We start from the raw sequence: 27956 nt of genomic DNA, 5'->3' as shown, positions 1-27956 counted from the left end.
GTGATAATTGAAATCGACGGGGATAAAATGTTGGGGAAAATGTTCGGGGGACGCGACGTCACATGACGAAATCCCACGCTGTCGTGACTTTCCAAGACGAGGTTGGTGAAATTCAGCCAGTGATAACTCACTTAGTCCAAATAATGGATTTGGCCCTCTCCTCGGTGGCGAAGATCTCCTTTAATTCAGGGTAACACGAGGAGGGAGAAGGGTTCCTTAAGCGAGATTTAAAGGGCTGAATAAGAACGGACGAATTAACACGGTTGGAGCCTTTTAATTATGGGCCTCGCTCGCCGAATCTAATTTCCCTTCTGCCGAGTAGGACAAAGCTCGATACAGATTCCCACGGAACGTTCTCTCATTCTTATTTCCGTTTGTTCTCGTTCTTGAGGAGTCGCGTGCTCCAATTGTCGCGGACTCGGCCGATTTAACGCCGCTGTGATAACAGCGTTGAATTTGTGACTAGGCTATGCGTACAAGTTTCAAGTTGTTTTTTTTCTTTTTTTTTTTTTTTTTTTAGAAATTTGAGAAATATCTTTATCTTCTGCGTGCATCTGAATTAATCGATTCGAGTTGACAAGTTTAGTTTTGATCTTTCACTATTCGATTCTATTTTATGTTTTTTAGAATTATGAAAATCAAAAAGGAATGTAATAATCAGAAAAATTTTAAAGATCCCGCGATGATCCATAAATTTCAATTTCAATTTCCTTTGAAACAGCGTCGAGTTAATTTAAATTAATACAATAATAAAAAAGAAAAACCCGAGAAACGTCATCGATATCCAGAAGATATTAACTTCTCTGTCAAATTATACATATATCTCGCAACTATATCTCGCAACTATATCGAGAAATTTAGAGAAAAAGCGCGATCGATATAATTTCAAGTGGAACAACATTCAAATTAGACGGACGTAAATCCAGCAAGAGAATCGACAGCAAGAGTATCGAAATAGGGTTGGCATAATAATAGGAAATAGGTCGACATGGAGGAACGAAGGAAGTGTCATTCAAACTTGGGTGTCGAACGACGAATCGACGTAACAGACGTTGGTGTTGGTTGCATCCCGAGGTGTGTACATTTTCAGCATCCAACACCAACGTCTTTACGAGGATTGACAGATTCTTTTTTTTTTTTTTTTGCCCAGTGCTTGTATTCTCGAACCAGGTGACTTTGGAATTGTTTCATTTATTTACGACCTCGTACGGGATAATGGATAGAAGCTCTTCCAATCGGTCCTCGTAAAATCCGTATATCCGAAATCGATCGACCCGCCCCACAAACGTATTTTCGTACATGACACTTTGGCCTCGTGCGGCTCGAATCGGTTTACGTCATTCAATTACGATTTTACGTTTCTCGTGTAAATCTATTCTTAATACAGTCGGCCCATAATCGGAAACCGGGCCTGTGACCTCGATTGAACTTTGCCCGAGGACCTGAACTTTCAGATTAGATGTGTTGGTAGGTTTCTTTTTTTATACTCGAGAAATATGGATTAGGAAGAATAAAGATTCAAATATCGTTTGATATCGCGTTGGAAATTTTTTATCATTTTAATGAGTCTCTTAAAAAGAAATTATAGAAGTTATAAATTGTAGAAAAACAAGTGGCACAAATAATCGTGTTTCTTTAACTTTGTGATTTGTATAGATTGATCGATATTAAAAAAAAGAAAAACTTTCCAAACTTCGAGATTGAAACTTCGAGGATTGATTTCACAAAAAAAAAAAAAATACTTCGTATATAAGCGTAACTGCACACAACAAGCTTCCAGTGAAAATCGAGTGAATTTGCTCGGTAACAAACAAACAAACAAACAAGGAAAATTTGTCGCGAGACATTGTTTGAATCTCGAAAGAAAGGGATCACGACGAATGTATCCAAGATTTTGTTGGATTTACAAATTTACAATTCTGGGATTTAAAACGTCGCACGGGGTGAAATTTCCAACGTATACGTGACGATCCGTGTCTCGCCTCGGCGAGGGCAACGGCGCGACACACGAGAGATCTTCTAAATTTTTCACGAGCCTCTAATGCACTCGCGGATGTGTTTACAAGCGTTGGAGAAAGGAGAAAGGGTGTAGAAGGGTGTTCATCAAGGCTTGTGCGTAGTCATCGTGGCAAGGAAGATTGATATCAAAACTGGAATGACTGCAATCTCGAGGTCGCATCTAATAGTCTAGGCGAATAACAGGTTGAAATTGTCATGGGAAAAAGAAGCGCAGATAACAGAGTGATTATTAATCGTCATCGTACTTCAACTTCGAGCCTCGATTCCCAGAAATCGTTTACCTTTGCTTGGGTGCGGGTGTACTCGTGGAAAAAGGTTTGCGAGCGTTTCGTGTCGACGAAAAATTATTATGGTGGAGTTCGTCGAACGAGCCGATGCCTATTGTAAAAACGACGTTTATTGCGATGATACTTGGAAGCGCGTGGAATCGATCCACGGGGATATTCTTTAAAGTTAAAGTCGTTTGATCTGTAGATTGGACAAATGCGAATCTATTTATTAGATAAACGTTCTTTTCGTTTAATCGATATTTTAATTATATATAGAGAGCGGAGAAGAAAAGAATTTTTGATAATTATTCTCATTTCTTCAGTTTTCAAATCATTTTATAAATTGTATTTTTAAAATATATATTATATCGGTAGACTCTTGGAATAAATCGAGGAAAAATATCTTAAATTGAATTACTTATGAACTTAAGTATGATGATCGATAACACGATAATAGTGACTTAACTACCAACTTAAAGATTATTAACTTCTTAAATTGACTTCATATTTTCTTTCGTGCATTATAATTTTTTTCTTTTTCGCCATAATAACAAAAATAACTTTCTTATTTACTTACTTAACAACAGTAAAATTCCTCCCTAAAAAAAAAGAATTCACGTCGCCGTGAAAAGAACATCTGACGTATCGTAACATTTAAGAGATTAAACTTTTCGATGGAAAGGGGGCGAGAAAGCTCGAAACGAAGAGAGACAGAGGGCCGACGAGTCGCTTTGAGGGAATTTACAACGAAAGAATTCAAAGTCATAATACAGAGCTCGGTTCGTTTGAGATGGGAAACCGCGAAGGAACGACGCTCGGCGTCTAAACTTAGACGCAGCCCGATCCTCACCGACTCGCCATCTCTCCCGCGACGAGTCAACATCCCTCTTTCTATTTTTTTCTGTTTCTTTCCGTCTGTCGGATGGAAAGCCTCGTTTCTTCGTTTGAGGGAAGCTCGTGCAACAATAAACTTGGCCGGATTTTAATCGCGGCGATTCATCTCGGTGTATCGGTTAATTAAGCGAAAGTTATGCAGGTATAACTTTTACCGAATTCATTCGATTCGTTTCTCGACAATGATCGCGCCGTTGTTTCTTCGAGCTTGGAAATCAAAATTTTTCTAATCTAAGATATTTAAAGAAAATATCGTACAACGATGAAATCGAACTCATTTTAAAGTGTGAAATCTCTTCACATGTAGTTGTAAGTTCGTTTTTTTTCAAGGATAGATTTTTAATATCGTATAACAAAAATTCAATTAGCTGCAAAGAAAAATTTTTCTCATAATTGAATTTATAATAGAAGATTAAGAAAGTCTCTCCTTTAAGATGACTCTTCAAAACTTGCCGTACAATTTTTTTTTTGTTAAGTTATTTTCAAAGTTCAATAACTTGGAGAAAAGATAGTTTTTATTTTAGTTACAAAGTTTCAGATACATATTTTATTATTCAGCAAGCTTCGTAACAAATAAATTTAATTCAATATACTGTTTTCAAACTTCTGTTGAAACGATAATGGCATAACAGATGATCCATCCATCCTATACGTATATAAAGTATAAAAATTTTTTACCACACATATAAAAATTCTCATAGTCTCTACTCTACTACCTCATTACTAGCATATCTACTAATAAAACCGTTTATAAATTCTGATCGGAACGTGTACTCCTCCATTCCGCTATTTCAAACATAAAGAAACAAGGGTAAGCCCCGCAGGCTGTTTTTAAATACTCCGCGAATTTTATCGTTCCATTAACCTTTCTCTTCCCCACGAAGAGAGCCCGTAAAACACCCCATACTTACGTACACTCACGCGCCTCGTTGCTAAAATTCGCGGCTAATGGCGTCGTAACGGCCATAGGAGAGAGGAAAAAAAAAAAAAAAAAGAAAAGAAACATTACACGTTCCTCCGTGATCGATTTGATAGCGCCGGTGGTAATATGCGATGTTTCAACATTCTCGTGGGTGTAAACCGAAAGGCAGTCCTGGGTGGACGGAATGCCGGGGAAATATTTATAGCGCAAAGTGGGACAAGGGTCGTGGAGAAGGAGGAAAACTCGAAGGAGGAAACTCGAATTACCCAAAGACCAAGAATTCACCGGGCGGAATGTCTGGTGAACGCGTCTCCCTCGTCACCGTGTCCCCCGTTCGTCGCGTGCCTCCCCTTCTCGAGGAGTCGTTCATTCCTGGTGGAAGAGTTATCCGCTCCTGTCGTCGAAGAAAGAAAGAAGAAAAAAAGGAAGGAACGAAACAGAGATTCGGTTGAATCGGCATGGAAGTTCATGACCTGGCGCGTCTACAGCCACTGATTCACTCGCGGCCTCATCCTTGTATTTCCTTTTGTCAGCCACGCGTTTCGAGAGGCCAGACGATGATTTCACACGTTATCCCCTCCTCTATTTCTGTTTCGCTCTGTCTCTCTTCTATGTCGGCTGTCACTCGATGACGGGGAGGAATATTGTCGACGAAATTTCGAGGCGTGCCGCCATCTTCTTCTCTCGTCTGCATTCGGAGACACGTGTAATTACGAGCTTCCAATTGTTGTTTCCCGTCCTAGATAAATTCGCTGCGAGTGACGCGCCGGTTAATAAGTTCGAGTCCTAGCCGTCAAAGCGACGAATAATCCTTTGTTGCCGTTCAGAAATCCCCTCCCTTTCGACCGTGAATTTATCGAAATAGGGTTCCAAGTGTCTTTCGAACGACTCGAACGGGAGAGGATGGAGATTTGATCTGGATTTGAATTGGATCGAGGATTTCTGCTATTTTCGAGTCGAAATTAGACATAGTTTTCTGATACTTTAACGTTTGTGAGTAATCAACTTTTTAATTTGAAAGATTGGTACAAGCATCTTGGAAATCTATAATTAAAGATTTATGAAAGACATTGAAATACGTAGGCTCGTGATATTATTAGAAGATTCTATATACATGCATCGACACGGATCGGATATTAAATCGTCAAAGAGATACATTCTGTCACGTACGAAAAAACATTCACCGTGCAAAAATATTTCATCGAGAACAAAAATAAGAAAAGAGAGAGAGAAAATCAAAGAAAGAAACGAGCCTCTTGCCGAAAGAGGAGGATTCTTTAGAGAATAAACAAGCGCGTCAACGTATTTCCCCTCCGCGCTCAGCTAATGACCTGTTCGCGAGTTTGGCTGGATGGAGGGTTGGAAATTCAAGATTCTCACGTGGCAGGAAACGAATCGTCGATGGGACGGTCCGATCGCTAATTCCTTCCGAGTCGAGAGAACTCCTTGCAGCCTCTTACCTCCTCCGATCCATTGAACTTCTTCTCCACCTCCTCCTCTCTCGGCCACCTCCGTCGTCTTTTCACTTCTGTTCTTTTTCGTCTCACTTTTCCTCTCGTTACCTCTTCTCGTTCGATCTCCTTTTCCACTCTTACACCCCACAGTTGGTTGGTCGGTCGGTGCTGTGTTGGTATTCAAAGACCTCATAACAGACTCCTCGCTCATTCTGTCTTGTGGAACACCTTCTCGCCACCTTCTCGTCTCCATCTTCTTCTTCTTCTTCTTCTTCTCCATCTTCTCCTCTTTTTCCACCTTTTTCTTATCCAACCTGGCCAGCCATAGCCTCTCCTCCTCCTTCTCTTGCTTCTCTTCTTCGTCTTCTTCCTCCTTGGTCTTCTATTGACAAAGGTATGCGGCCATCCCCCTTTTCCACGCAAGAGAAACGAGACCAAAGAGGCAAGGAAGTGTAAGAGAGGAGGCACAGCGATGGTAAGGGGATGGAACCCGAGAGGGGGAGGATAACGAGAGGAATAGGAAAGGCAGGAGGACGACAAAGAGGCCGACACAATGACTGGCCTTTTCTCAGGCGAGGTTTGAATATATCGACAGCCCCGTGGAGGGGCATGAATTGGTAATAGAGGAAGTCGAGGTCTAACCCCCTCACACCCTCACTCTTTCTAGCGCAACTCTGCCCGTATTTCCTCATCTCTCTCCAAAGGTGTTCCTCTCCTCGCTTATTTTCTAAGAGGTCGACCTGACTCCTATCTCTAGACAATTTGTGCCCTTTCTAACCCCTCCTCTCTCTTCCTTCATCGCAGAAGTCCCACTTCTCTCTTCGCGGTTCCAGTGCATCTTCGCATTATACCATTTTCTCACGATATGGTCGGAGAGAGGCCATTCTTGAATCGTGTTTAATCTCTCGTTTAATCGATGCTTCGTGGAATTTATGATAATAAAATGAATGAAACCTTTCGCGTTGCCTTCATACAACACGAGCTCTAGAAAGGAATTCTATGCCATGTGTTGGACAATTATTCTTTTATTATTGAATAATCAACTTCATTTTGCGTAAATTAATGATCGATAATCGATGACGATTGCTATTACGGAACACGTAATGCAGACAAAATCCAAGTTTTTCAAAATCGAGATCTCTTGAATATTTGATTAATGCAGAGGGTGGCACATGTCAATTTTTTCAAAAATAGAAAAAACAATTGATAAGGAATCCGAAAGATGGAAGGTAATCGAAAGATGATCGGATTTGAGAATCCCTGCTCACTTTCTCGGAATGCCTACTATGTCGAAGGGACTACTTCGCCGTGGAAGCTACTCATTATCATAACACCGATCGCGCATTCGATCTGCCACTTTTATCTAAGAATTTTAACGCTATGGAAATGAAGCGTACGCGAGTTTCCACCCTTAACCGGTCGAGACTTGCTGAGGAGATTTTTATCCCTGAAAGTGCTTTTTCGAGAATTATGACGTCTGTCAATTGTTTCCGATATATAATGAAACGATTCATAAAAATAGGAATGGATTGTGTAACGGATCGATGGAGGAGAATGGTGTTGTTATACTGCTTCGAATATTATTAAGGGAAATAACGTCAAAGGTTCGTAACTTGTTACAATGGATGTCACGTGTACTTATGGAGCTACGTTTACATAAATGAAATTTTAATTAGTGCGTAGTCGGTGATCAAGTGAATTCTAATCAAGTTCACATTGTGTCGAACAATTGTCGGACGTTACTTCAATTTGAACGTTAATTAACATTTCGTTAACAGTAACAATACAAATAAAGCATTATGAACGAATCATATTCTATACATCCCAGGTAATTTTCAGAGAAGATTTTTTAATAATATCAAGGATGAAATAGAAATAAAATCTACAAGGATATTAAAAGACACGATATTAGATTAAAAGTAAACGCAATATAATTTTTCTTATTTAAATCATTTATAAACTAGCGTGTAAATGTATCGTATATTATGTATCAATTGAACGACTCGAAGGGAAATTATCCTTCAAAGACACAGAAACACACTCCTCGAATCATCCGTTCCAATACATCCGAACGACTTGGCGTAGCCGCGATCACCGCGAAGGATTCCGCAATTGAATTTCGATTATCAAAGCCAGCTTTCAGACCGGTTGCCCTCCGCGTGAGTCAGCTTTTATCGCGTCAGCGTCCGCTACGATCGAAATTCGACCCTCGCCCCGTAACGAAATTAATTAAAACGGACGGCCAGAATTGATATATCTGTACCCTGTCTTATTCCCTGACCATCGTCAAGAAGATCTGATAAAGCCACCCACTGGATGAAAGATCGGCCAAGGAGGAACCGTTACGAACCCCCTCTCTCTCTCTCTCTCTCTCTCTCTCGCTGTAGACAACCAAGGAGGAGGAACGTCAAAGAAATTTCACCGATGTGCTGCTCGAGACACAGTCGCTCGGCCGGAAGTGGCCCGCGTTTGGTTTCGATAAGTGGCTGTTGAGAGGGTAAATGCCGATGGAGAGAGGAATCCCCGACAAGGGGCCAGGTGGCTGGGGGCGAAGGGATGGCGGGACGCCACGAAGGGACCGAGGATTTGTTCCTGATTGCCTTTTCGCAGGAAATCGAGGTTGGATTAAAGCTTCCCGATTCGCAAGCCGATTCTCAACCTCCTTTTGCCGGATTTCGATCGCGATTGGCCACGATTCAGCCGGACCTACGAGCCTCCTCCCGTCTTCCACGATTGATACGAGTGAAAGAGAGCCGGGTTGTGGCGGTTGCCACCTTTGTACCTTTTCTACAAGGATCGTTTATTTCCGCGCTGCATATCCCGCGCGAGAACCGATCTCTCCCTCTCTCTTTCTCCGCTTCCTCGAATATTATCCCTTTTCTTTCTTCTTTTTCTTTTGTCCCTCCATTACAACCCCTCGTTTCAACCCTCCCAAAAGGAAAGCGGGAAAGAAGAGCGCAGAGAGAGAAAGGGAAAGAGAGGGAGATCGTGAGTTTCTGGGAAACGAAAGACAAACGTTTTATTTCGCGACGATCCAACAACCCCCTATCCCCTCCAGTCTTCGTTCGCATTTAACGACGATCCGGAGCGTGTTACCAGCTCGGTGCCAAGACCTGGCTCTCTCGGCCATCGAAAACGAATGGAAAAATACAGCTGGAGGGGGAGGTAGAGAGAAGAAGAAACATCCGGCTTTACTCCTGCGTAATAAAATGTCGCGGCGGTGCGCTCGCGGCAGGCATAAACTTTCTTTTCTTAATTATCGCCGCTTCGTTAATTTCTACGCGGTAGTCGTAGCTTCTCCGGGACGGCCGTGGCCCGGGGCATGACGAGAGAGAGAATGAGGAAGAAAGAGAGAGAGAGCCGCAAGAAGCCGCGTGAAAAAAGGCCGTAGACGGAGCGGAGACGAGGGACGAGAAGCCACAGTGGATGGCTTCCACCCCATTCCGAAATTTAGGGTCGAGAAACGCGAATGCGATCCAACGGATCATAAGTAACAAACCTTTGTTTTCCGGTGAGTGAGAGACACTCTTTACGAGATGCAAGTCAACTTATGGGGCGAGGGTTTTTGTCCCTTTCCCTCGTGAGGGCGAATCAGGGCCGAGAATGTGTGCGAGTCCAAGAGAGTGTGTTTATATCGTTTCGTGGATTTGCGAGAAGGAAACTCGTTCTTTTTACGGTTTCGATCTGTAAAAGGTTCTTTTTATCGCTTTTGTTTTTAATCGACCCCCAAAATTAATACGGTATAACGATCATACATCATAAATTAACAAAATTGGTTAAAAAAAATTGCAAGTGAACTCGACAAGTGAAGTATAGATCCCGATCATCCAAGAAAAAGTTTCACAACGATCTCTTCTGACTCGTCTCCCTTCGAAGAAAACATATGAAAGATACGAATTACCCGGCCGGAAAAAAGCGGAAGCTACGTGTCAGAGATTACGCGCGTGACGCGACATGGCGCGAGCGGGAAAAGCGCAAAGGAGGGAAGGGGAAGAGGATCAAAGGAGGGGTCACGCGAGTTTAATCAACTCCCATGGGAACGACCTAAGTTTTCCCAGATTCGCCGCGCGAAATACAAGAAGGGTTGGTGGTCTCGGAAAAAAGAAGAAAAAAGAAATAAACGAAAAAACGAGGGCGAGAGGAATATTTCGTAACACCTTTTCGTAACAAGAGACATCGAGGGTACACGTCCGCCTAATTGCGCCTTCTTATCGAGACTCGCTCCCGGAAATTTCTGAACGTTCAACCGAGGTGGATGTATCTACATTCAAAAAAAAAAAAAGAAAAGAAGAAGAAGGGGAAAAAATGAAATATACACGAAGAGAGAAGGAAGAGAGAGAAACGACTCGGTGAGGGAAAAGTCGACGTTACGGGGGTGGAAAAGAGCATAGAAAGGAGTGGTAGGGCGTAGGAGTAGCGGAAAGTCAGCGGGGGTAAAGGATGCCGGAGGAGGAAGAAGGGGGGCCGTGTCGCTTTACGGAATTAAGGGCCGAAGGACATAAAACCCGGAGCACTCGACTCGCTCGCTCTCACCCTATCTCCATTCTCTTTCTCCCTTTCTCGCTTTCCCCCTCCCTTGCTCCCCCCGCGCGCGGGCGTACGTGCCGACAAAAGCACGAACCGCACTGAAAATGTCATTATACAGGCATCTGCCTCTACTTTCTCTACATACACCCGCGCATACGCGTGTATATATATATTTTTTTTAAGAAGAATACCTAGGTACTGCGCGCTCTCGCGTTTTTTCGACGCTGAGTGCCGCCGTGTGCACTCGACTCGCACGCATCGTCGAGACGAGTGCGTTTGCACGCGCACACAACCGCGGAGGAAAAATCGCGTGGCGGTTGAACGTTGTCGTTTTCGAGTCCTCCTCTCGGAAGGAAGAGTACCGAATAATCGGGCGATGCGTGGTGTGCCGAGTGAAACTCGATGGGATCTTTGATGTTGTCCGTTTTTTGGTATCGGAGCTTTTTACTCGATGTCGACTTTCTCTTTTCTTTTGCTGCATTTTTACCTCGAAATTGCAGTAGACGTATGTATATATATTTAATTGAATATAGAATATATTTGAGACACGTTATTCTCTCCTTAAGATATATTTTATAAAGATTAACTTTTAATCGAATTAAATATTTATAAAATTTTAAATCTTAAGCGTGGATACGTGTATTTTGCCCGTCAAATCGATGATATTCCCAATGAGAATAAGGATGATGCGTAAACGGTCGATAAATCTGGCTAAGAAGGAGACGATATCGTGTACGTTTTCTATTATTTATTTACGTTTTCTATTGTTGGAAAGAAAGTAAGGCAAAGCGTCAAATTCCCCGCTCGAGATAATCTTTCTTGCGGAACATGAGTTATTATTAACACGGTGCTCAATCGATGAAATTACATTTCGCAAGAAGAATGCTAGCCAGGGTAATACGATAATCCGATTAACGACCTGTTACACGAGCGCACTTGAGAAACGTATCGTTTGTCTTGAGCTCGGGACTACCAATGTGCACCGTTATGTATCTATGCCAGCCTATATACATCTCCCCATAATGCTTCTGAAGTACTTACCAGTAATCGAGATGGTTGCAAAGCTTGCACGAAATTCATACATTACCGTCTGACGGAGGAAGATGGTAAATTGTTCGGGGTAATTGGCGGCATTGACTCTGTCTCGAATTTACGGAACTAGAATACGATACTTGCAAATCTCTTCCTCCTTTTTTTCTCTCTCTCTCTCTCCGTTTTATGCAATCGAATCACTGTTACTCGAACCGCTACTAACTCGAAAATAGGATAACGAGACTTATGAAACTTTATATAGGTAATAATAATTCTGTTGATTTCTTTCGAAAAAAATGTTCTTTCTCGAAACGTAAGCTTATTTAATTCTTTAAACGATTGTACGATCGTTCCAAAATATTTAATTTAGATAATCGCAACGTAATATTATATAAAACGTAAACGAGGACATGGACGATATCTTGCTATCCTTTATACACGGATTGTACGAAGATCGTTAACAAATTGATATCGAGCTATTTTTAATTTTTTATTAAGGCAATTAAATAATATTTCCACGTATCAAAAAATCGATAAATGAATTTAAAAGATTAAATATTTACCTTCCAACGATAATACATTTTATTCGATTATTGATATTTAATTCGAAATAGGGGAGTTAAAGAGAAAACGAAAGAAATATAAAAATTTGCAAAGGATAAGCAACGAAGAGCGATCGCAAATTCGTCGGAGAATTATACGAACCACGCCCTGCTTTAGCTATTCTCGCGGAACGAGTCGGTGCGATTCCCGGCCACTTTCCTCCACCACGATTTACCTCGTGATAAATTAATTCCTAAACAAACATTGCATAATAATAATTTTCATACGCAGCAATTGTTTTCAACGTTCGAGAATGAACATGAACATCCACGATGAACGAAAAGTTTTATTTTTGATTATTTTATCAAAGATCGATAATTAATATCGCGATATAAAAAAGAGAAAGAAGAAAGGGGGGAGGGAATTTTCTTTCGCAAAAACACCATTGATAAAAATCCCAGGAGCAAGTAAAACGAGAGGTTGAAGGAGGGAAGGGGACACTTCCCTCGGAACGTGATCAAAACAACGCTCTCCTCTCGATCACACACGTCCGCACACATTTCCCGGCGCATCGAGAGCCGAAAGGAAAAAGGAGGAAGGGAAAAAAAACGCAAGGATAAATATTCAAACCACCGCACAATCCTCATCCTTTGCATAACTCTATCCTTGCCCGACGCGTCGAACCCGACACGACGAGAAACAAGAAGACTCTCGAACCGATCGAATGATAGATAGAAAAAAAAGAATAAGGAAAAAAAAGAAGTAAAGAAAAAGAGAAGAACGAGAAAAAGAAGAATCCAAAAGCGAGAAGGGTGATAACGAAAAAAGAGGGGGGGAAAAACCAAATAAAATCTCGCGACCACCGACGACGACGCGATCCTCGAAAAAGCTCGTGTCACCAGCATCATCCCCGCGATTTCCCACGCGAGCCCCGGTGCATCGGACACACCCTGTATAGTTGGCGTCCTATCTTACGAGAAGTTTCGCTGCGTGTATGCGTGGATGAGTTTTCCCGCGCGCGGCAACCGGCGTCGCGGCGCGATTGGCGGATCGAAGTTAGCGCGGGAGGCCGTTAGCCCTCGTGGTCGTGGAGGGGCTGCAGGGGAGGCGCGAGGAGAGTGGGGGAGGGGAAGAGGAGGGGATCGGAGGGGAAGTTGGCGGCGGTTAAGGGGAAGGGGCGTGATCGGGCCGAGGAGGACGAGGGCGAGGGCGAGGGCGAGTAGTAGTGTAGTAATAGTAGTAGTAGTAGTAGTAGTAAAGCCGCCGCAAGAGGGGAACGGTTGGGATGTAACGGCGGAGGGGAAGGTTGGCGGGCGCAATAGTGGCGGGCGTAGTACGTAGCGCGGGCATAGTATTACTACGCAGCAGCGAGATACTACGTAGTATCCGAGAGAGTGTAGCGCCCCGCGGGGTTGCGTCCATTGATCCCCCGGACTATCTCGCTCGCTCCACCTCCCTCTCGCTTCCTCTCGCGTCCCCTCTCGCTCTCCCAGCTTTCTCCCTTTGCTTCGCGTGCACACCCCTCCCACCCTTTTCCCTTCGCGCGTTTTTCTCTTTCGCTTCGAGGCCTCGATCCCTTTCCCTCGCCTCAACCGACTCTTCGTTTCTGTCTCAATTGATACGCCCGTCTCCTTCCCTTCCATTCGTGCCCCTGCCTTTCTTCTTTCTTTCCCTCGTTCGCTTCATATTTCTCCGCTCCTCCCCGAGGCTTCGTTCCTCCTCCTCGTTCGTCTTGCTTTCTTACGCGTGATTCTCTCTCTCTCTGTCTGTTCGCCTCTAACCAGCGTCTCTCCCTTTCTCTCTCTTCGTTCTCGACGCCGCGTTCTATGCCCCGTTCACCAGCAGCTCCGTGTTTCCGTTCGTATCGGCGAGGCTCTTGCTCTTCCTCCTCTTTCCTTCTTCTGCTCCCTCCGCCTCGTTCTCCTTCTCCTTCTCGTTCGCGTCCTCTTTCCGTTTCGTTTCTCCGGTTTTTCCGTCCCGGTTCCACGACCGACGACGTTCGTCTTCTCTGTGACGGCGTGGCGGACGCCAGCCCTCGCCGCCCCCTCGAGCGACGTTCGATAGCGGAGGCCGATGCCTTTTTAAGCTCGAATCACGCCGAGTCAGCCGATTCGGCCAAGTTTCGCGGTTCCCATCGTTCGACCCGATGAAAATCCTGCGAAATAGAGATCAAAGGCGAGGCCGGGAAGAAAGGAAACGCGGCCATGCTGATGATGGCCGAACGCGCGCGCGCGTACTTTCTTCTCGGGGATGCTGTTCCGTATTACTACTACCAACGGCTCTCTCGATATCCTGAGAGTGTTTTGTAATCCGAATTGATAACGCTCGAGGAGGATCTCGAGTCGCGCCGACCGTTCGAAGTTATTTGCGAGAGATTCTTGGTCTAGGTTTATCTCCCTCCTCTTTTTAAGGCGTTCTATCTTTCTTTCGAGATTCGATTTTAATCGAAGCTTTCCTCTTTATCGAATAATTCTTGTCGTATCCCTCCAACAATATATCGAACGAATCGTCAAATTTTATTTATCTTGAAATAGAATATAGTCATATTCCACACTTAAAACTTCTGATACTTCACGATCGAAATATAATGGATGATTAATCATCCGAACGAGACAACAACACGCAAGCATCTGTTACTTCAAATTTAATTTTCGCTCGTACGACACGCCATTACGGTCCGAAACAACGACGAGCATTTCAGATTGGAGAAATCTAAAGGGATCGCGAGCACACGTGAGCTCAAAGGGAATATGATTTCGCGCTTTGAATCATCCCGCTTATTTACTCGCCGATTTCCTTGAATCCCGGACGCTCGATACACACGGTCTTGAAACTTTTCCTCGTTTATGCTCGTTTATTGCCGCGGGAGATCATGGAACGAAATGTTAACGCTCCCGGCCTGCAAACGAACCAGAGACGAGATTAGCTCGTTTCGCGGTAACCGAGATTCTTCTCCGCTTCTTTTGACTTTTCCGACCCAAATTTTCCGTGCAAATTTTCGAATCGCAAATTTTCCACGACGCGTCGAAAATCTTTCGATTTTCTCGTCTGTCGTTCGATTAGTTCGCAAAGAATTCAAGGCGAGTTGCGCCGCGGATACGTTCAACTCTCAACGAGCATAATGCACGGTGGTGAATTGCAACCCTTTGCAACCCTCGAGACTGTCGATCGATATTGCATGGAGATTGAAAAGAGGATTCGGAGAAATTAATAGATTTATTGTATAATAACTTATATAAATAAAGTTGATTCAACTTGATGACAAGCAATGGACGACTTAATTGGATTATTGGTTTTTCATTCTGATAATTAAGACAAATAATTTTAAATGGATCGTTGTGATAAGTTCATTTTATGAGAGTATATTATATAAATTGAAAAGATATGAACGTATACATCAACGAACGAATATCTACGAAACTGTATCTAGTTCCCAAAAATCAAAATCCGAACGAATTTCTTTCCAAAATACGAGAAAAAATATGTTCCAATATCGTGATAAATAGATTTGCAAAAATAATAATGTAAAATAATATCTTTTTACATTTTGTTTCAACAATAAATGATCACGATCGATCCAAAAATGATCGAGAGGAACGTTTAGGCAAGGTTAATCCATTGCACGTACGCGTTGTTCCTTCCTTTGTCGCAATCTTTTAATGGAGATCTTTGCGTCACCGCATTGTTCTCGTTATTACGCCGTGAGAAATAATTGAATCGTGCGTATTACGTCTCGCATCGTACAACTTCGTTATGGAACGAAGCGTGAAAAATTAATAACCCTCGCGTGACAAATAATGGCGGTTACGGTGTGACGTCCCGTTTACCTTCTGATCTCACCACGAAAATATTCGCCGTATATCGAACGCCACGCGGCCACCGTGTTTTACGAGATCGCGAGATTATGAGCGGTTTCGGTGAATTATATCGCGGGGAGCGAAGCTTTGCTTAATTGCCCCGTTGCTTTTTCAATGAGGTGTAGCTGCGTCTCCCGGCCAATAAGAACGAGGGGAGAGACGCCAAAGTTTTTTGCCTGCGTATTTGCGATTACTTGTATCCATTAAGAAAAGTAAAAATTGCACGACTCAGCGCGGACTTATCAGAATAAACTCGCCGATTATAAGTCATCGCGACCGCTTCGAGGTGGCAAAACTTTTTAATTGCCTGCCTCTTCTCCTCCTCTTTTTCACAAATTGTGATTTCGGGCGAAACCAATCGAATGAATTAGATTTCCATTAAATTAAATAATTGATCGATGCTAATTACGAGCTTTTTTCCTTATTTCTTTGTGAATAATGAAATAAAGGATCGAAATAAAGGAATTCAAAAGCTTTTCGCCTCCTTTGCAGGCGAGAAATTATGAAATTTGTTTTAAAATATCATAATGGCTGGGTCATATAATAACTCTTTGAAATTAAAAAATTTCCTCATTATTTATTCCAGAGAGGAAATATGAAGTAAGTACGTATTGCGTTAGCGATAATTAGAAATACCATAGAAACGAAACGACGTGAAATTACGTGGTCGTAAACGACAATTGAAACGACTCGAATTGACATTAACACTTTAAAATTCAACTTTACATTTTTTTATCCTCCCTTTATCCAATTACCATTATTTTGCGCGTCGCTATTCAAACTCGAAGAATCTACATTACTAGAAAAACCATCGATATCAAATTTGGGATAACGTCCAAACATCTTGACGTGTCTATAAACAAGAAGATATTAGACGAAATAGCTAATATTTCACGAGAAAGAGAATTAAGGATCGTGGAGGGAAATTCGTTGGCTTGGTTCGGAAAAAATCGGAATATGACAATGCGCAAAATCGAGGTGCGTGCACATAATACGCGTACGCAGTTTGTGCGCAGTGAAATGGAGCCGCATTGGAAAGTAGCACGGCCGTGTTTACAAACAGTAAAGAGCTGGGCGAGGGGAACCGGAAGGGGAGAATCGAGGGGAGTGCAAAAGCCCGCCGGGTTCTACGGCCTACGCACAGCCGTATATCGTTCATTGTCCCGTTCTTCGCCGACGCGCCACACCGAAAAACCCTTTGCACCAACTGTCCACCGGTGCCAATTTCAAATTATAATCCCTCTCCCTGTTGTTTCGCTCGTCCCAAGTTACTGGCTGCTAATGATATAGCGCGCTCGTAAAACCGAGGAACTGAAACTTTTCAAATGCGTGAAACATTTGAAACATTTTTAAAAGATAACGATATCGAATCTAGTTTTAGATATTCGATTTGATTAAATCGGATTAAGTTACTTTTTCGTTAGATAAGAATCTACTATACGATTATTAGTTAAAGTTACAATGTTTTGGGATAATATTAATGAAAAATTTTAAATTAATTATCAGCTTTGCCAATTAAGTTTCTCGACTTGAAAATTAATTGTTTTATATTTAGATTATATCATTTCTAAAGAAAAGTATATCGTCAACAGTGCAAGAAGTAACGTGAAACTGAGTACAAAACAACGATTACGTATATCCGACTTATATCCTGCGATATTTTCTACATGTTTTAAACGCTTCTAACAATTGAAATGAAACATTTACCCGTGATAAAATTCCGTTTGATCGGGATCGCCCTTTATGATTCGCGTTCGGCTCACGTTCCTTCGTCCCCGTATATGTTGGGGGAGGGTATTATTTCGCGCACCGGTGCATCCCGTCTTCGATTCGATGGGGAGGATAGCAATTTGCGTAAAGCATGATTTTTATGCGACAAGCTTCCGGGCCGGCGTCGAAAAGTAATTCACCGTAAAATCGATGGTTTACGCCGCGTGTCCGCAAAGTGTCGTTGACTTCAACCCGCTAATAGACCGAGCTCTTATGCACCCTCTTAACAGACCGTTTGAATTATTAAATCGACTTATGCCCTTGCCGCGTTCGACACGAGATGCGCACCAGCCTCGGCCTGCTGCCAGAGGCTAATTCACCCGATTCGTTATCGATGCCTACCACGAGCGGCACCTGCACTGCTTCGATGCACAGAACTCGTACGCGGAACGAAACGAGAGATATAAAGACTCTCCCCCTTCTTTCCTCTTTCGGCTTTGACCAGTTTGACGCTTATTCGCCGAGATTAAGAACCGAAGTGTCGCCCGTTGGAATGTTGAATTTTAATTTGCAGAGAGTTACGCGTTCCTATTACTTATCCTTCGGAACTGCAATATCCGAGCCAGTGCGAAAAGTCAAAGCGTTTCGCTCGGTGAGAAATCGTCTGTCTGTGGATACGATAGATTAACGACGAACAAACGTCGAGATTCCTGGATTTTATTAAAAAGGGACGTTGATCGCGCAAGCGTATCGGGGATGTGGAGAATCATAGAAGAGAAGTTATATCTTCTTGTTCTAAGGAATAATTTATCGTGTAATATAAGGCTAATGACGCGCGACAGATTGTGCAGGCTGCGAGTTTAGCGAAAAACTTTGAAAAGAATTTATAGATAATTTGTACAAATTTCGTTGTACAATATTCGTTCAATTGCGAGGAAGGAGATCGAAATGCCTTTTTTGTTCAATGATTTTCTGATCGATCTTCTTCTTTTTTCCTTTTTTTATCCGTTTCATTCGAAATATAATTAACGTAGTTGTATTGGAATCGAGAGTTAACGAGGTATTTTCTACAATTTAATTCGTTCTTTATTTTATTATCGCGCAATCGATACTCGAAGCCGTCCTTTGTGCAAGTATGCGGCCGTTTTTCGTTTACACACGTCGTTGCAAACAGGGGTGATTGTCCCTAGACCCTTTCTGTCAACCCTCCTGGACCATCTATCTGTCTGCCCTTTCATGTTCTATATATTGCGTTCTCAGTGTGCCCGATTCCTGACCTCTCTGTGAGCTTGCATCCCTTTTAATCGTTTTAACGCTATTAAAAAAAAATGGAATATCGATAAATTTTAATAATGCCGCGCGTGATCTCGGTGCAATCACTCTCCCGATTATAATTCAATCTTAAAATTAACGTTTATTTTTCTTTAAAAAATTCCCTTAACAATTATCACTCGCAAAATTGGCATTCTTAATTTTAATTTCTCCCAATTTTCTGTGGGCAAACGGGTAGCAGGTGTATTAAAAAGGAGAAAAGAGAGAAAAAGAGTTAAACGAAAATATCTCGACTAAATTTCATTCGAATCAACGATTCTCAATCCGTGGTTCGCGAAATTTTCCTCTCTTTATATATAATTATTTTTAATGTTAATTGTTTGATTATTTATTTATTTATTTCAATATAACTTATGTAACTTCCATATGGTAATTGCTAAAGTATTGAAAAAAGGGGGGGATGCGATTCGAAGAATATTCGAAAACGCAGGAGGAATTCGAAAAGAAAACAATCGCGCTACAAGTTGCGTCGGCATATCCGCCACGCCCGGGGTTGATATATCGATTCGCTAAAGGACAACGATTAAAAACACAGGGGAAAGTGAGTCGACGACACGCGTGGAACAATAAATCGAAGCTTTCCGAGCTACGACCCGGCTGGTATCCCGTGATATTTATGAGGGTTATTCATTCGGCTTACACACCAGTAACGAAACTTCCGTGCCTCGTAATTCGATCTCTCGCGTTCGTGTAAGTAGAAATTGGATAAATGCACGAAAATCAGGACTCAAACCAGACATTTATAGAGCACGTAACAAGAGAAATCGAAATTTTGATGTGGCTCGCCCGGCATTTCTTTTCTTACTTCGTCGTACGTATAATGAATATTGCTAATCGCGACATGTAACTTAATTGTAATTGTACGAAAGATAATAAAAATTTAATATCTTGGGTTTATAAATATATGAAGCTTATTATATTAAGTTAAAAGCAATTCAAATTTGCTCTAGATGAAATGAAATAAAGGTAAATTGACAGGTAAGCGATGAAGATAGAGCTGTCTCTCTCGCTTCATCTAATGTAATTGCTTATAACTTAACGCCGTGATGACGGATGACGCGACACTAGCGCCACGTGACCATTAACTACTAATAACCAGCATGCTCGTATATCTATTCATCAATTTACTTCATTATATTTCTATTAAATTAAAAAAAAAAAAGAGAGAGAAACGGATAAGAATTCAATCACTTAAGATAATGACGATATTTCGCGATATGTCAAAGGATACGTATCATCCCTTCACCGAGGATGAATACAGAGAGCACTCACGACAATCAAGTTCCATCCAAGATGGTTACATATCCAACTTTTCCCGCAATTTTCATAAATCGCGCGAAACTTTTCTCCCCCCGGATTTTCCCCTCTCTGTTCTTCCGGCCGGCTCGTACGCGCCGTTAATTAGCAGTTCCCGCCGACTTCTACCCCACGGATCACGGTTACACCACGTTCTTACAACGCCATCCCTTCGCATCTTTTCGCATCGAGCAAACTCTTTCTTCCTTCCTTAAGATCTGGTTTCTGTAACACGGAAGAACACTCCGCCGTGTTCGAAAACTTTCCTCTCTCGCACCGCTTCTCTGTCTCCTTTCTTCTTTCCTCTCGTCCCTCCGCATTTCCACCGCCTCCCCTGGCCACGAGAGCGAGTTTTCCGTTAGCGCCACGCGATTCTCGCAGATTATCATCATCGCGCGAGGAATTTCGAACGAAGGGACTTTGTGCCGCGTAAAGTCTACGGAGTTTAAGGGTCGACGAAGCGGTCACATCCGGGGGAACAAGTTTCTTTTCAGCTTGGTGGCGGCATGGTTGGGATAAACGCAGCTCGGGAAGACGACGATCTTTCGCCGGGATTCTTCGTAATTATTTCTGGCTTGGTGGCACGAAATTCCTTCTTTTCCTTTTCTTTTTTTTTTTTTCTCGTCGTAAACGAACGATCGTTGGAAAAGTTTCGCGTTTCGTGATATTCTTTGGCGAAATTTTGAAGGGGGAGAATTTAATGAATCGGGTAACGAGTACAAGTTTGAAGCCATTGACGTAGCTTTTAGAATTTATAAATTGAATAGGGAATCGAGTTGGAATGTTGTCGTTGGCGCGATGAAAATTTTAAAATTGATGAATGCGAGTGGAATACTTGTGATATTTATTATTTGTGATTTAAATTTTTTGGTCGATAATATAACTATGTATAAGTGTATGAATGATACATCGGGTATAGGAGTTTGATTTTGATGAGCTACAATTAATTCATGATAAAAGATTATTAAGAATCGCATGGGAATTATTTATACGACACATGACTCGAAAACGTGAACGAAAATTATTCCAAGTTGAATAAGAGACAGATTTGCTTTCCGTAGATAGACCCACTGTACAAATAAAAAACTATCCATTGCGAAACAATTTTCAGCCCCGTGCGATTGTTTCGCTTAATCGTTTAAAAAACCAATAAAAAGAAATGGGGAGGAGAAAAATATTTAATATAATGAAACGAAAATTTCATTTTCGTGCTACGTCCCTTCCCTTACAAAAGAAAAAAAAAAAAAAGGAAAACAAAACCGTGAAAAGAATTCTTTCTCTTTCAATTACATTTGTATCATGCATACATCGGGAATTTAGGAGAAAATCGGTGTAACCCTGAGCAGAACATAAAAAAAGAAAAGAGGAAATTCATGAATAAAGATTAATCCCGAATATATATCATTGAACATAACGTGCCCGTAATTTACATTCCTCGTAAAAATTCGTCGCTGACTTTTTCCTCGTGCTCCTTTCCCCTGTCCGCGCCCTTAATCGCGAGCACGCCGTCCCTGAAAGGGCCATTGGCTTGGCGAGGTAGAAAGAACGAGACTAGTAAATCTAAACATATTGCGTTAGCAAGGGAGGGGGGAGGAAGCAAAGAGAGGGAGGGAAGCTGAAAAAGAAAGGATGGAAGGAAGGAAGGAAGGAAGAAAGAATCGGGCGTGGTAAGAGTAAGAGGGCGAGGAAGGGGGACAGGTGGCAAAGGAAGGCAGCGCGGCCCTAAGCCACATCGCAGACGTGCCTGTGGGAATAGAAAATCCCCGTAGAACGGGCCTACAGGCCGGCGTGGCGGCGTTCCATTTATGTCCAGGAGCGTAGACACCTTGTGGAGTCTGGTGCCGTAACTCCAGAAGCGGACGAGGGAGGGAACGTTCCGTGTTCGCGAACGATGAAAAGAGAAAGGGAATGGACGACGAGGGAGGGAGAGGAAGAGAGAAACGGAGGAAAGGAGACAGGAAGAGGGAAAGATAGGGAGGAAGGATGGAACGAGGGCGAAAGGAGGAAAGCGTTTGGGCGAGGGTAGGAGAGAGAGGGAGACAGAGAGAGAGATGCAGGTGGAGAGAGATGAAAAATCGTCTGCGCGCAAGGGTTCCAGGGCGTTCACCCAAGGGTGGGTCCAGCTCCAGACACAACACTCACACCCCCCTTTTTATGGGGTGGTAAAGTGCCCCTCTCTCCTTGCTTTCGCTCTCTGTCCCTTCTCCTTCCTCTTCGCCCTCCTCTCCGCCGCCGCGGTTCACCCCTCTTCATCCCTTCCATCGAGAGCACCGGGAGGGTGGAGTACGTGCTGCGTTTACGTTGCGCCCTGCGTTATTTCGTTTCGTTGCGTGGCACACGCGCGAAAAGCGTGTGTGCCTCGTTCAATGTCTTCGATGCTTTTTTCCCTCCCCCTTTTCCTTCCGCCTTTTTTCTTTTCTTGTGACGATGAAAAAACTCTTTTTCTTTTTTTTTTTTCTAAATCACCGTACAATCTTTCTCGTGCAATCTTCTCCTTCGCTTTCTATCCATGCCAGTCGTTTCTTCCGATCCACCGTACAAAACTGTATAAACTTCTCTTAAGAAAGATACGTGGAGCATGGAATAAAAATTCTTTTCGAGATGGCGGTCGAATGTTGAATGGCTTGTTTCGTCTTTTTCTTTTTCGCGTATTAAAAAACGAACTAGATAGAATGATCTCTCTTGCTTAAACTCGATTGAAAGTAAAATATGGTTACCTCCGGCGTAATTTCATTTCAAACGAAGATTTCATCGAATCGAGCGTAGATTCGTGGCGAGATTTGGCGATTCTGGCTGTGGGGATGGCTCGACGCAGGGCAGAGTTGAGAACCGCTGTAATTAAACACCGGCAAATCCAAAGCGGCGGCCCATTAAAATATCCCCTAACGAGTGTGGGGACCACCCCGTAACCACCCTGTCTGGCGCAACAATGACTCACGCGCACCCCCGTGACTTCTGTACGCCGCCGATCGTCGATCGTTCGCCACCTAGAACACATACCATCGATTTTCAAACCTTCGAATTTTATATATACATCTCTCTTCTCTCTCTCTCTCTCTCTCTCTCTCTCTCTCTCTGTTGACGAATTTTTCATGGGTTCGAGTGGATGGATCAATGGTATCAATTTATCACCGAGAATTTTATCAATATTTTATATTAAATATGGAAACACGTTTGCGCGAGCAAGTTGATGATTAATTTCATAAGCGAGCATGATTAGTGAATATCTAGTCTAGTTTTATGTGATGGAAGTGGTAGTAGTTCCATCTAATTCTTCTCTCTGGTCGAAACTTTTAATTGGTATTTACTCATGAAAGAAAGATTTCTCTAAAACGCACAATAATCGAATATGATAAATTTGGAAACAATTGTAATTGTATTTGCAAATTGCAATTGCAAATAATTGTTTACATAATTGTTTAACGTCAACTCTTTGTTTATTTTATCATCTTCGATGCATTATTATCGATACGATAATAATTAATTATTAAAAGAAATTACAATTAAATTATACATTAAATAATTGATAATTTATTTTTAAAATTCGATCATCCTATCTAATTTTAATCGTATTAAACTTCGTTCGTAATAAACATCGAGAAATTCTACGACAAAGACATAGAATATAAACATTAATTTCTTAGTATTACTCGTCGACCTCAAAGTTTATATACAAACTATAAACGTCGAGCACCAGATTAAAGCCTCGTTGATTCGGAACGGAGTTTATACGCGTTTCGACTTTCGACCGAGAACCTCGTTGCCGCTCGCGTTCCTCACCTGCGTGCCTGGAAAACGGGTGCAAGTGCGATAAAAAGCGAAACGAAGAAAAATTCGGAATGGGCGTCGACATTGGGGAACACCGGGCCGAATTCTTCGAATTCGTTTCTACTGTATTCAGACACGAACAACAGGGGTGGATTGTGTAACTCTTGCGCCGAGAGAGAGAGAGAGAGGGAGAGAGGGAGAGAGGGAGAAATGAGAAAAAGGTAAAGTGTTAATCACGAGGACTTTGAACTCTATATACGGTTGACTGCCACCCTTCTACATTTTTGTTCGTCCATTAACATATCACAATCATCATTATGGAATAGTACTTTCGAATGCAAATTTCTTTTTTTCAATTGGTGAGATTCAATGATACAAACGTTTAAATATATAATAATAATAGGAGATTATTTGAATAGATAAGATGAATAGGTATATATTTAAATTTACATCTGAAAATTTATGGAAAATTATTTTGGATTGATTAGATTTAAAATGATTAATTTGTTTATATTATATCTATCTATCTATCTATTCTATTAATTAGAATATCACAACAATTAATTCTATTAATTGTTGTACGATTGTTGACGATTTTTATTGTTAACAATTATCTCAATTTCTTATCACAATTTTTTATTCGTATATAATTACAAACATTTTTCGAATTTCTGTTTTAAATTTCGACCCTTCCTCCAATATTAATTTATTTAATATTGGACTGTAAATTCAAAAACCTTCGCTATACGATCTCTTTGACTATAAAATCGACCGAAGTCTTGTTTAAAATTTCGTTGGTCAACCGCTTTAACGAGTTTCGCGTGACAAGCTGTAATTATATTTCGTGTATTCGCGTAAGTGGATACATAGTGGCAAGGGAGAAAGTATTAAACCACCGTTTTCTTGTCTTCCACCCTTCTCCTCCATTTTTTTCCTCGCGGCTCATTGTAACGGAGTACACACTCCAAACACGAGTGAGTTACCCTCTCCTCTTCGTGTACATTTTTTCCCGTTTCGTTCTCTCTTAACTGCCTCTTTAAACGCACTCGAACTGCGTTACCGTGCCACGAATTCTTTTGTCTCTGGGGCCGGAACACGACGATCCTATCATGGTTTCCGGGAAGATTAACAGGTCCAATTCCCTGGTCTACTACGATTCTTTGAATCTCACGGGCCATCGATTCGTCTGGGAAAAGGAAATTTCTTGTCTTTTATATTATACCGTAAAATATTCTCGATTCAATTTATCGATTAGTTCTCTCCTTGAAATAGGCGTCGTTAAAGATATTATTTTGAATTGAACAATTCTCTTCCTAGATCAGGAGATAATAATATATTACGTATTTTTATTTAAAAAAATAATTTCATCTCCATGTCATAAATAATAATATCAGAATATTCTTCTCTCGAAACTATTTAATTTCTATTTTTTCGCTGGAAAGGAAGGATAGTTATGTAAATCAAAATAGTAATACCAGTCGGGACATCCTATATTTTATTTTTACATTTTGCGGATTCGAAGAATAAGAGATAATACGTTTTCATGGATGTATAAGAATAATAGCATTCAGTACTAGGTCAAATATTTTTCGCCAATGAAACTTGAAAAATTGAACTCTAAAATGATAAAACTATATGATACTTATTATTTCAAGGTTGTTAAAATAATAGATTTATCATCGATAAATAATAATACTCGATGACAAGTATCTCCTCGAAATTGTCGTTTAATCAAAAGTCTCTGTTATCTTTATATATACGAAGATATCATATTGAAGTGTAATCTTTTAAATAATAAATAAAGAATTCAGATGGCTTTTATCTCGTCGATCGATCTTTCGAGCAAAATTAAACAAAGTAAATCGCGAATTGATAGAATCGAAGGGGATACATAAAGGGAATTGTCGCGGAGTTTTAATGAAAGACACAGAGAGACGGGTTTTCTTTTTCTTTTTCTTTTTTGTTGCTTTTCAACAGGGAATGCAACTCGCGCCTGCTGCTGTTTTATTCATTATCAACGAGCCAAGTTAAATAGCGGGCCGCGAATTAACGATAGGACAAAGAGAATCGTCGCGACCTCTTCGTTTTCCTTTGTCCTGTGACACCCAGCCTCGTGTCGATCGAACTTCTTTCGTGCTCCATTCATTTTCTATTAATCAATCTTTCATATTTATCGGCTGCTCTTTTAACGACAGAAAACTAGAGATTATAAATATAAAACAAATATAAAATTAAGCGTAATGTTAATAACGAATTAAATTATAACTTACGTCTGTTCTATAGAATTAGTTATAATTTAATCGTAATATAGAAATCAACGAGGCATCCATATTTTATTAATCTATACTTGAAGATATTTGAAGAAATAAAAATAATTACTATTTATCAGTCAAATAATTAGTTAAAGAATATTGTGCATTCGAGTTGTTAGAAAAACATACACTACAGAGAGTTTATTCGCGAACTAAATCGAGGTATTGTGGATCATCATACCGAGAGACGATGTGTACTGGGAACTATCGCGGCGCTCGTAAAACGAACGTCGAACGAAAAGATTCAGGGTGGAAGAATGTGGACATTTTTGTCGAAACTTCTTCCCATGACCGTAAATCAACATTTTAAACATCCTCGATTCTCGTTGCGAAGAGTTCAAGGGAAGAAAGATGAAGAGAAAGAAAGCAAATACGATGGAGAACGTGTGTATATACAGGATGTTAATATATTTGTGAAACATTTTAGGAAAGTTGATTTTAGAGGTGAAAACAAATACGAAAAAATTTATTGAGTTAACTTATTTAAGTTATGAGCATTGTTTTAAATTTGCGTTAAAAATAGCGATGAAGTGATAGCTTCATCTAACGTAAACTTCAATTAACTCATGCAATTAACTTAACATTATGATGATCGATACAAGCGGCACGTGATCATTAATTACCTAATACACCTTTGTATTTATTTATCTATTTGCGTATTGCTTTCATTAATTTTATACCTGTTTACTTTTTTAAATATTCTTTTATTTTATATGTCAAATATTCAAACTATTATATTTTTCGCGATAGAAACAAGATAGTTGTATTTGAAAGCCTATATTTAGCCGAGTTATTACAACGTCAATAAATAAGTCTTATTTTTACATATCAATTCTATATTTTGAAATGCTGAAAGGTGAATTATATATTAATATTTTTGAATATCATGTCATATTTGCACTCGAATCCGCCTACACGGTGAAAGGCAATGGACAAAATACAAATAATCGTACGATCGAGCACATACATTGAAACGTAGTACAAGAAAGTAACCGTTCCATGGTTCTGATATTTTATTGCGGTATTTTTACGAGCGACTCGCGAGTTATTTACTCGTAAGTTTTCCTCGCGTTTCCTCTCGATTATATAGAATCGTCGATGGATCTGTTGGTTATTTTTCGATGGAGAGTCCGTTAAAGAGTTAATCTTTTGGGAAAAATTGAATGTTAAGTCGTGACCAATCATTGATTTATCGGAAAAATTTCTACAAGGAGATGATTAAATTCATAAATTTGAGAGAGATGGATTAAAATTTTTTCCTAAACATTCCCATTAGATTTTTTTTCACGTTAACAATTTACGTTTCGTTAATTTTTTACATTATTCTACAAACTATTTATAATCAAGAATATCCAAAGAGATAAATTTAAAGATGGATTACGCGAAACATGCAAATAATCTTAACACGATAATCATCCGTTACTTTTTAAAATATACAATTAAAAGTTATTATTGATAAAAATTTAATCATTTCCATGGAAAAGAAAAAAAAGAAAAAATAATACATCACCATCGATTGTCGACGACTCGTAACGTTCGCTGGATAAAATCAACGTAAAATCGACATAAAATCGAGCCGGATACTGGTTCCAATAACATCTGGTACATCGGCAGCTTGGCTCTTCCGCTCCTCTGAGCAAAATTCCGTCTTCATCGCCTCCATGAAATTTTCATCCCACGACGACTAATCCTCCGAACGATTCCCCTCACGAATTATCTCGAGAATCATCTTATCCGTATTTATCTCGTCGCCCACCCTTCGCACCTCCGCTTCCTTCTTTTTCCTCTCGTGTTCGTTCACAACCCTCGCGCGATTTATACGCGTCGCGCGAAACGAGGAGGGAGGGCGTGTAGGCAGGCATCGTTTCCTAATTACGGGATGAGAAAGAATTATCAGGTTGGTACGTGGCTCCCCGAAGGCACGAGTCGCATTCACAACGTGTGCAAATGTTACACTGAAGAGAAACGTGCGTGCCTCCCTCTTTATAAGTTGTTTTATAGGAGAGGAAAAAAAAAAAAAG

At 41.0% G+C, this 27956-nt stretch overlaps 1 protein-coding gene and 1 long non-coding RNA gene across 3 annotated transcripts in view; one reads left to right on the top strand and one right to left on the bottom strand.

The window, feature by feature from the left end:
• The window catches only part of LOC107994871 (3-phosphoinositide-dependent protein kinase 1), a 491030-nt gene that overhangs the window by 100172 nt on the left and 362902 nt on the right, over nucleotides 1-27956 (top strand). The window lies entirely within an intron of this gene.
• Nucleotides 488-27890, bottom strand: LOC114577086 (uncharacterized). Its single transcript, XR_009831930.1, has 2 exons — nucleotides 27446-27890; nucleotides 488-22842 (listed from the first exon to the last, which is right to left on the bottom strand). It is a non-coding gene; the product is annotated as an uncharacterized LOC114577086 (long non-coding RNA).

The sequence above is a fragment of the Apis cerana genome, linkage group LG1, assembly GCF_029169275.1.
Source record: "Apis cerana isolate GH-2021 linkage group LG1, AcerK_1.0, whole genome shotgun sequence".
Lineage (NCBI taxonomy): Eukaryota > Metazoa > Arthropoda > Insecta > Hymenoptera > Apidae > Apis > Apis cerana.
This window is presented reverse-complemented; position numbering and strand designations above follow the sequence as displayed.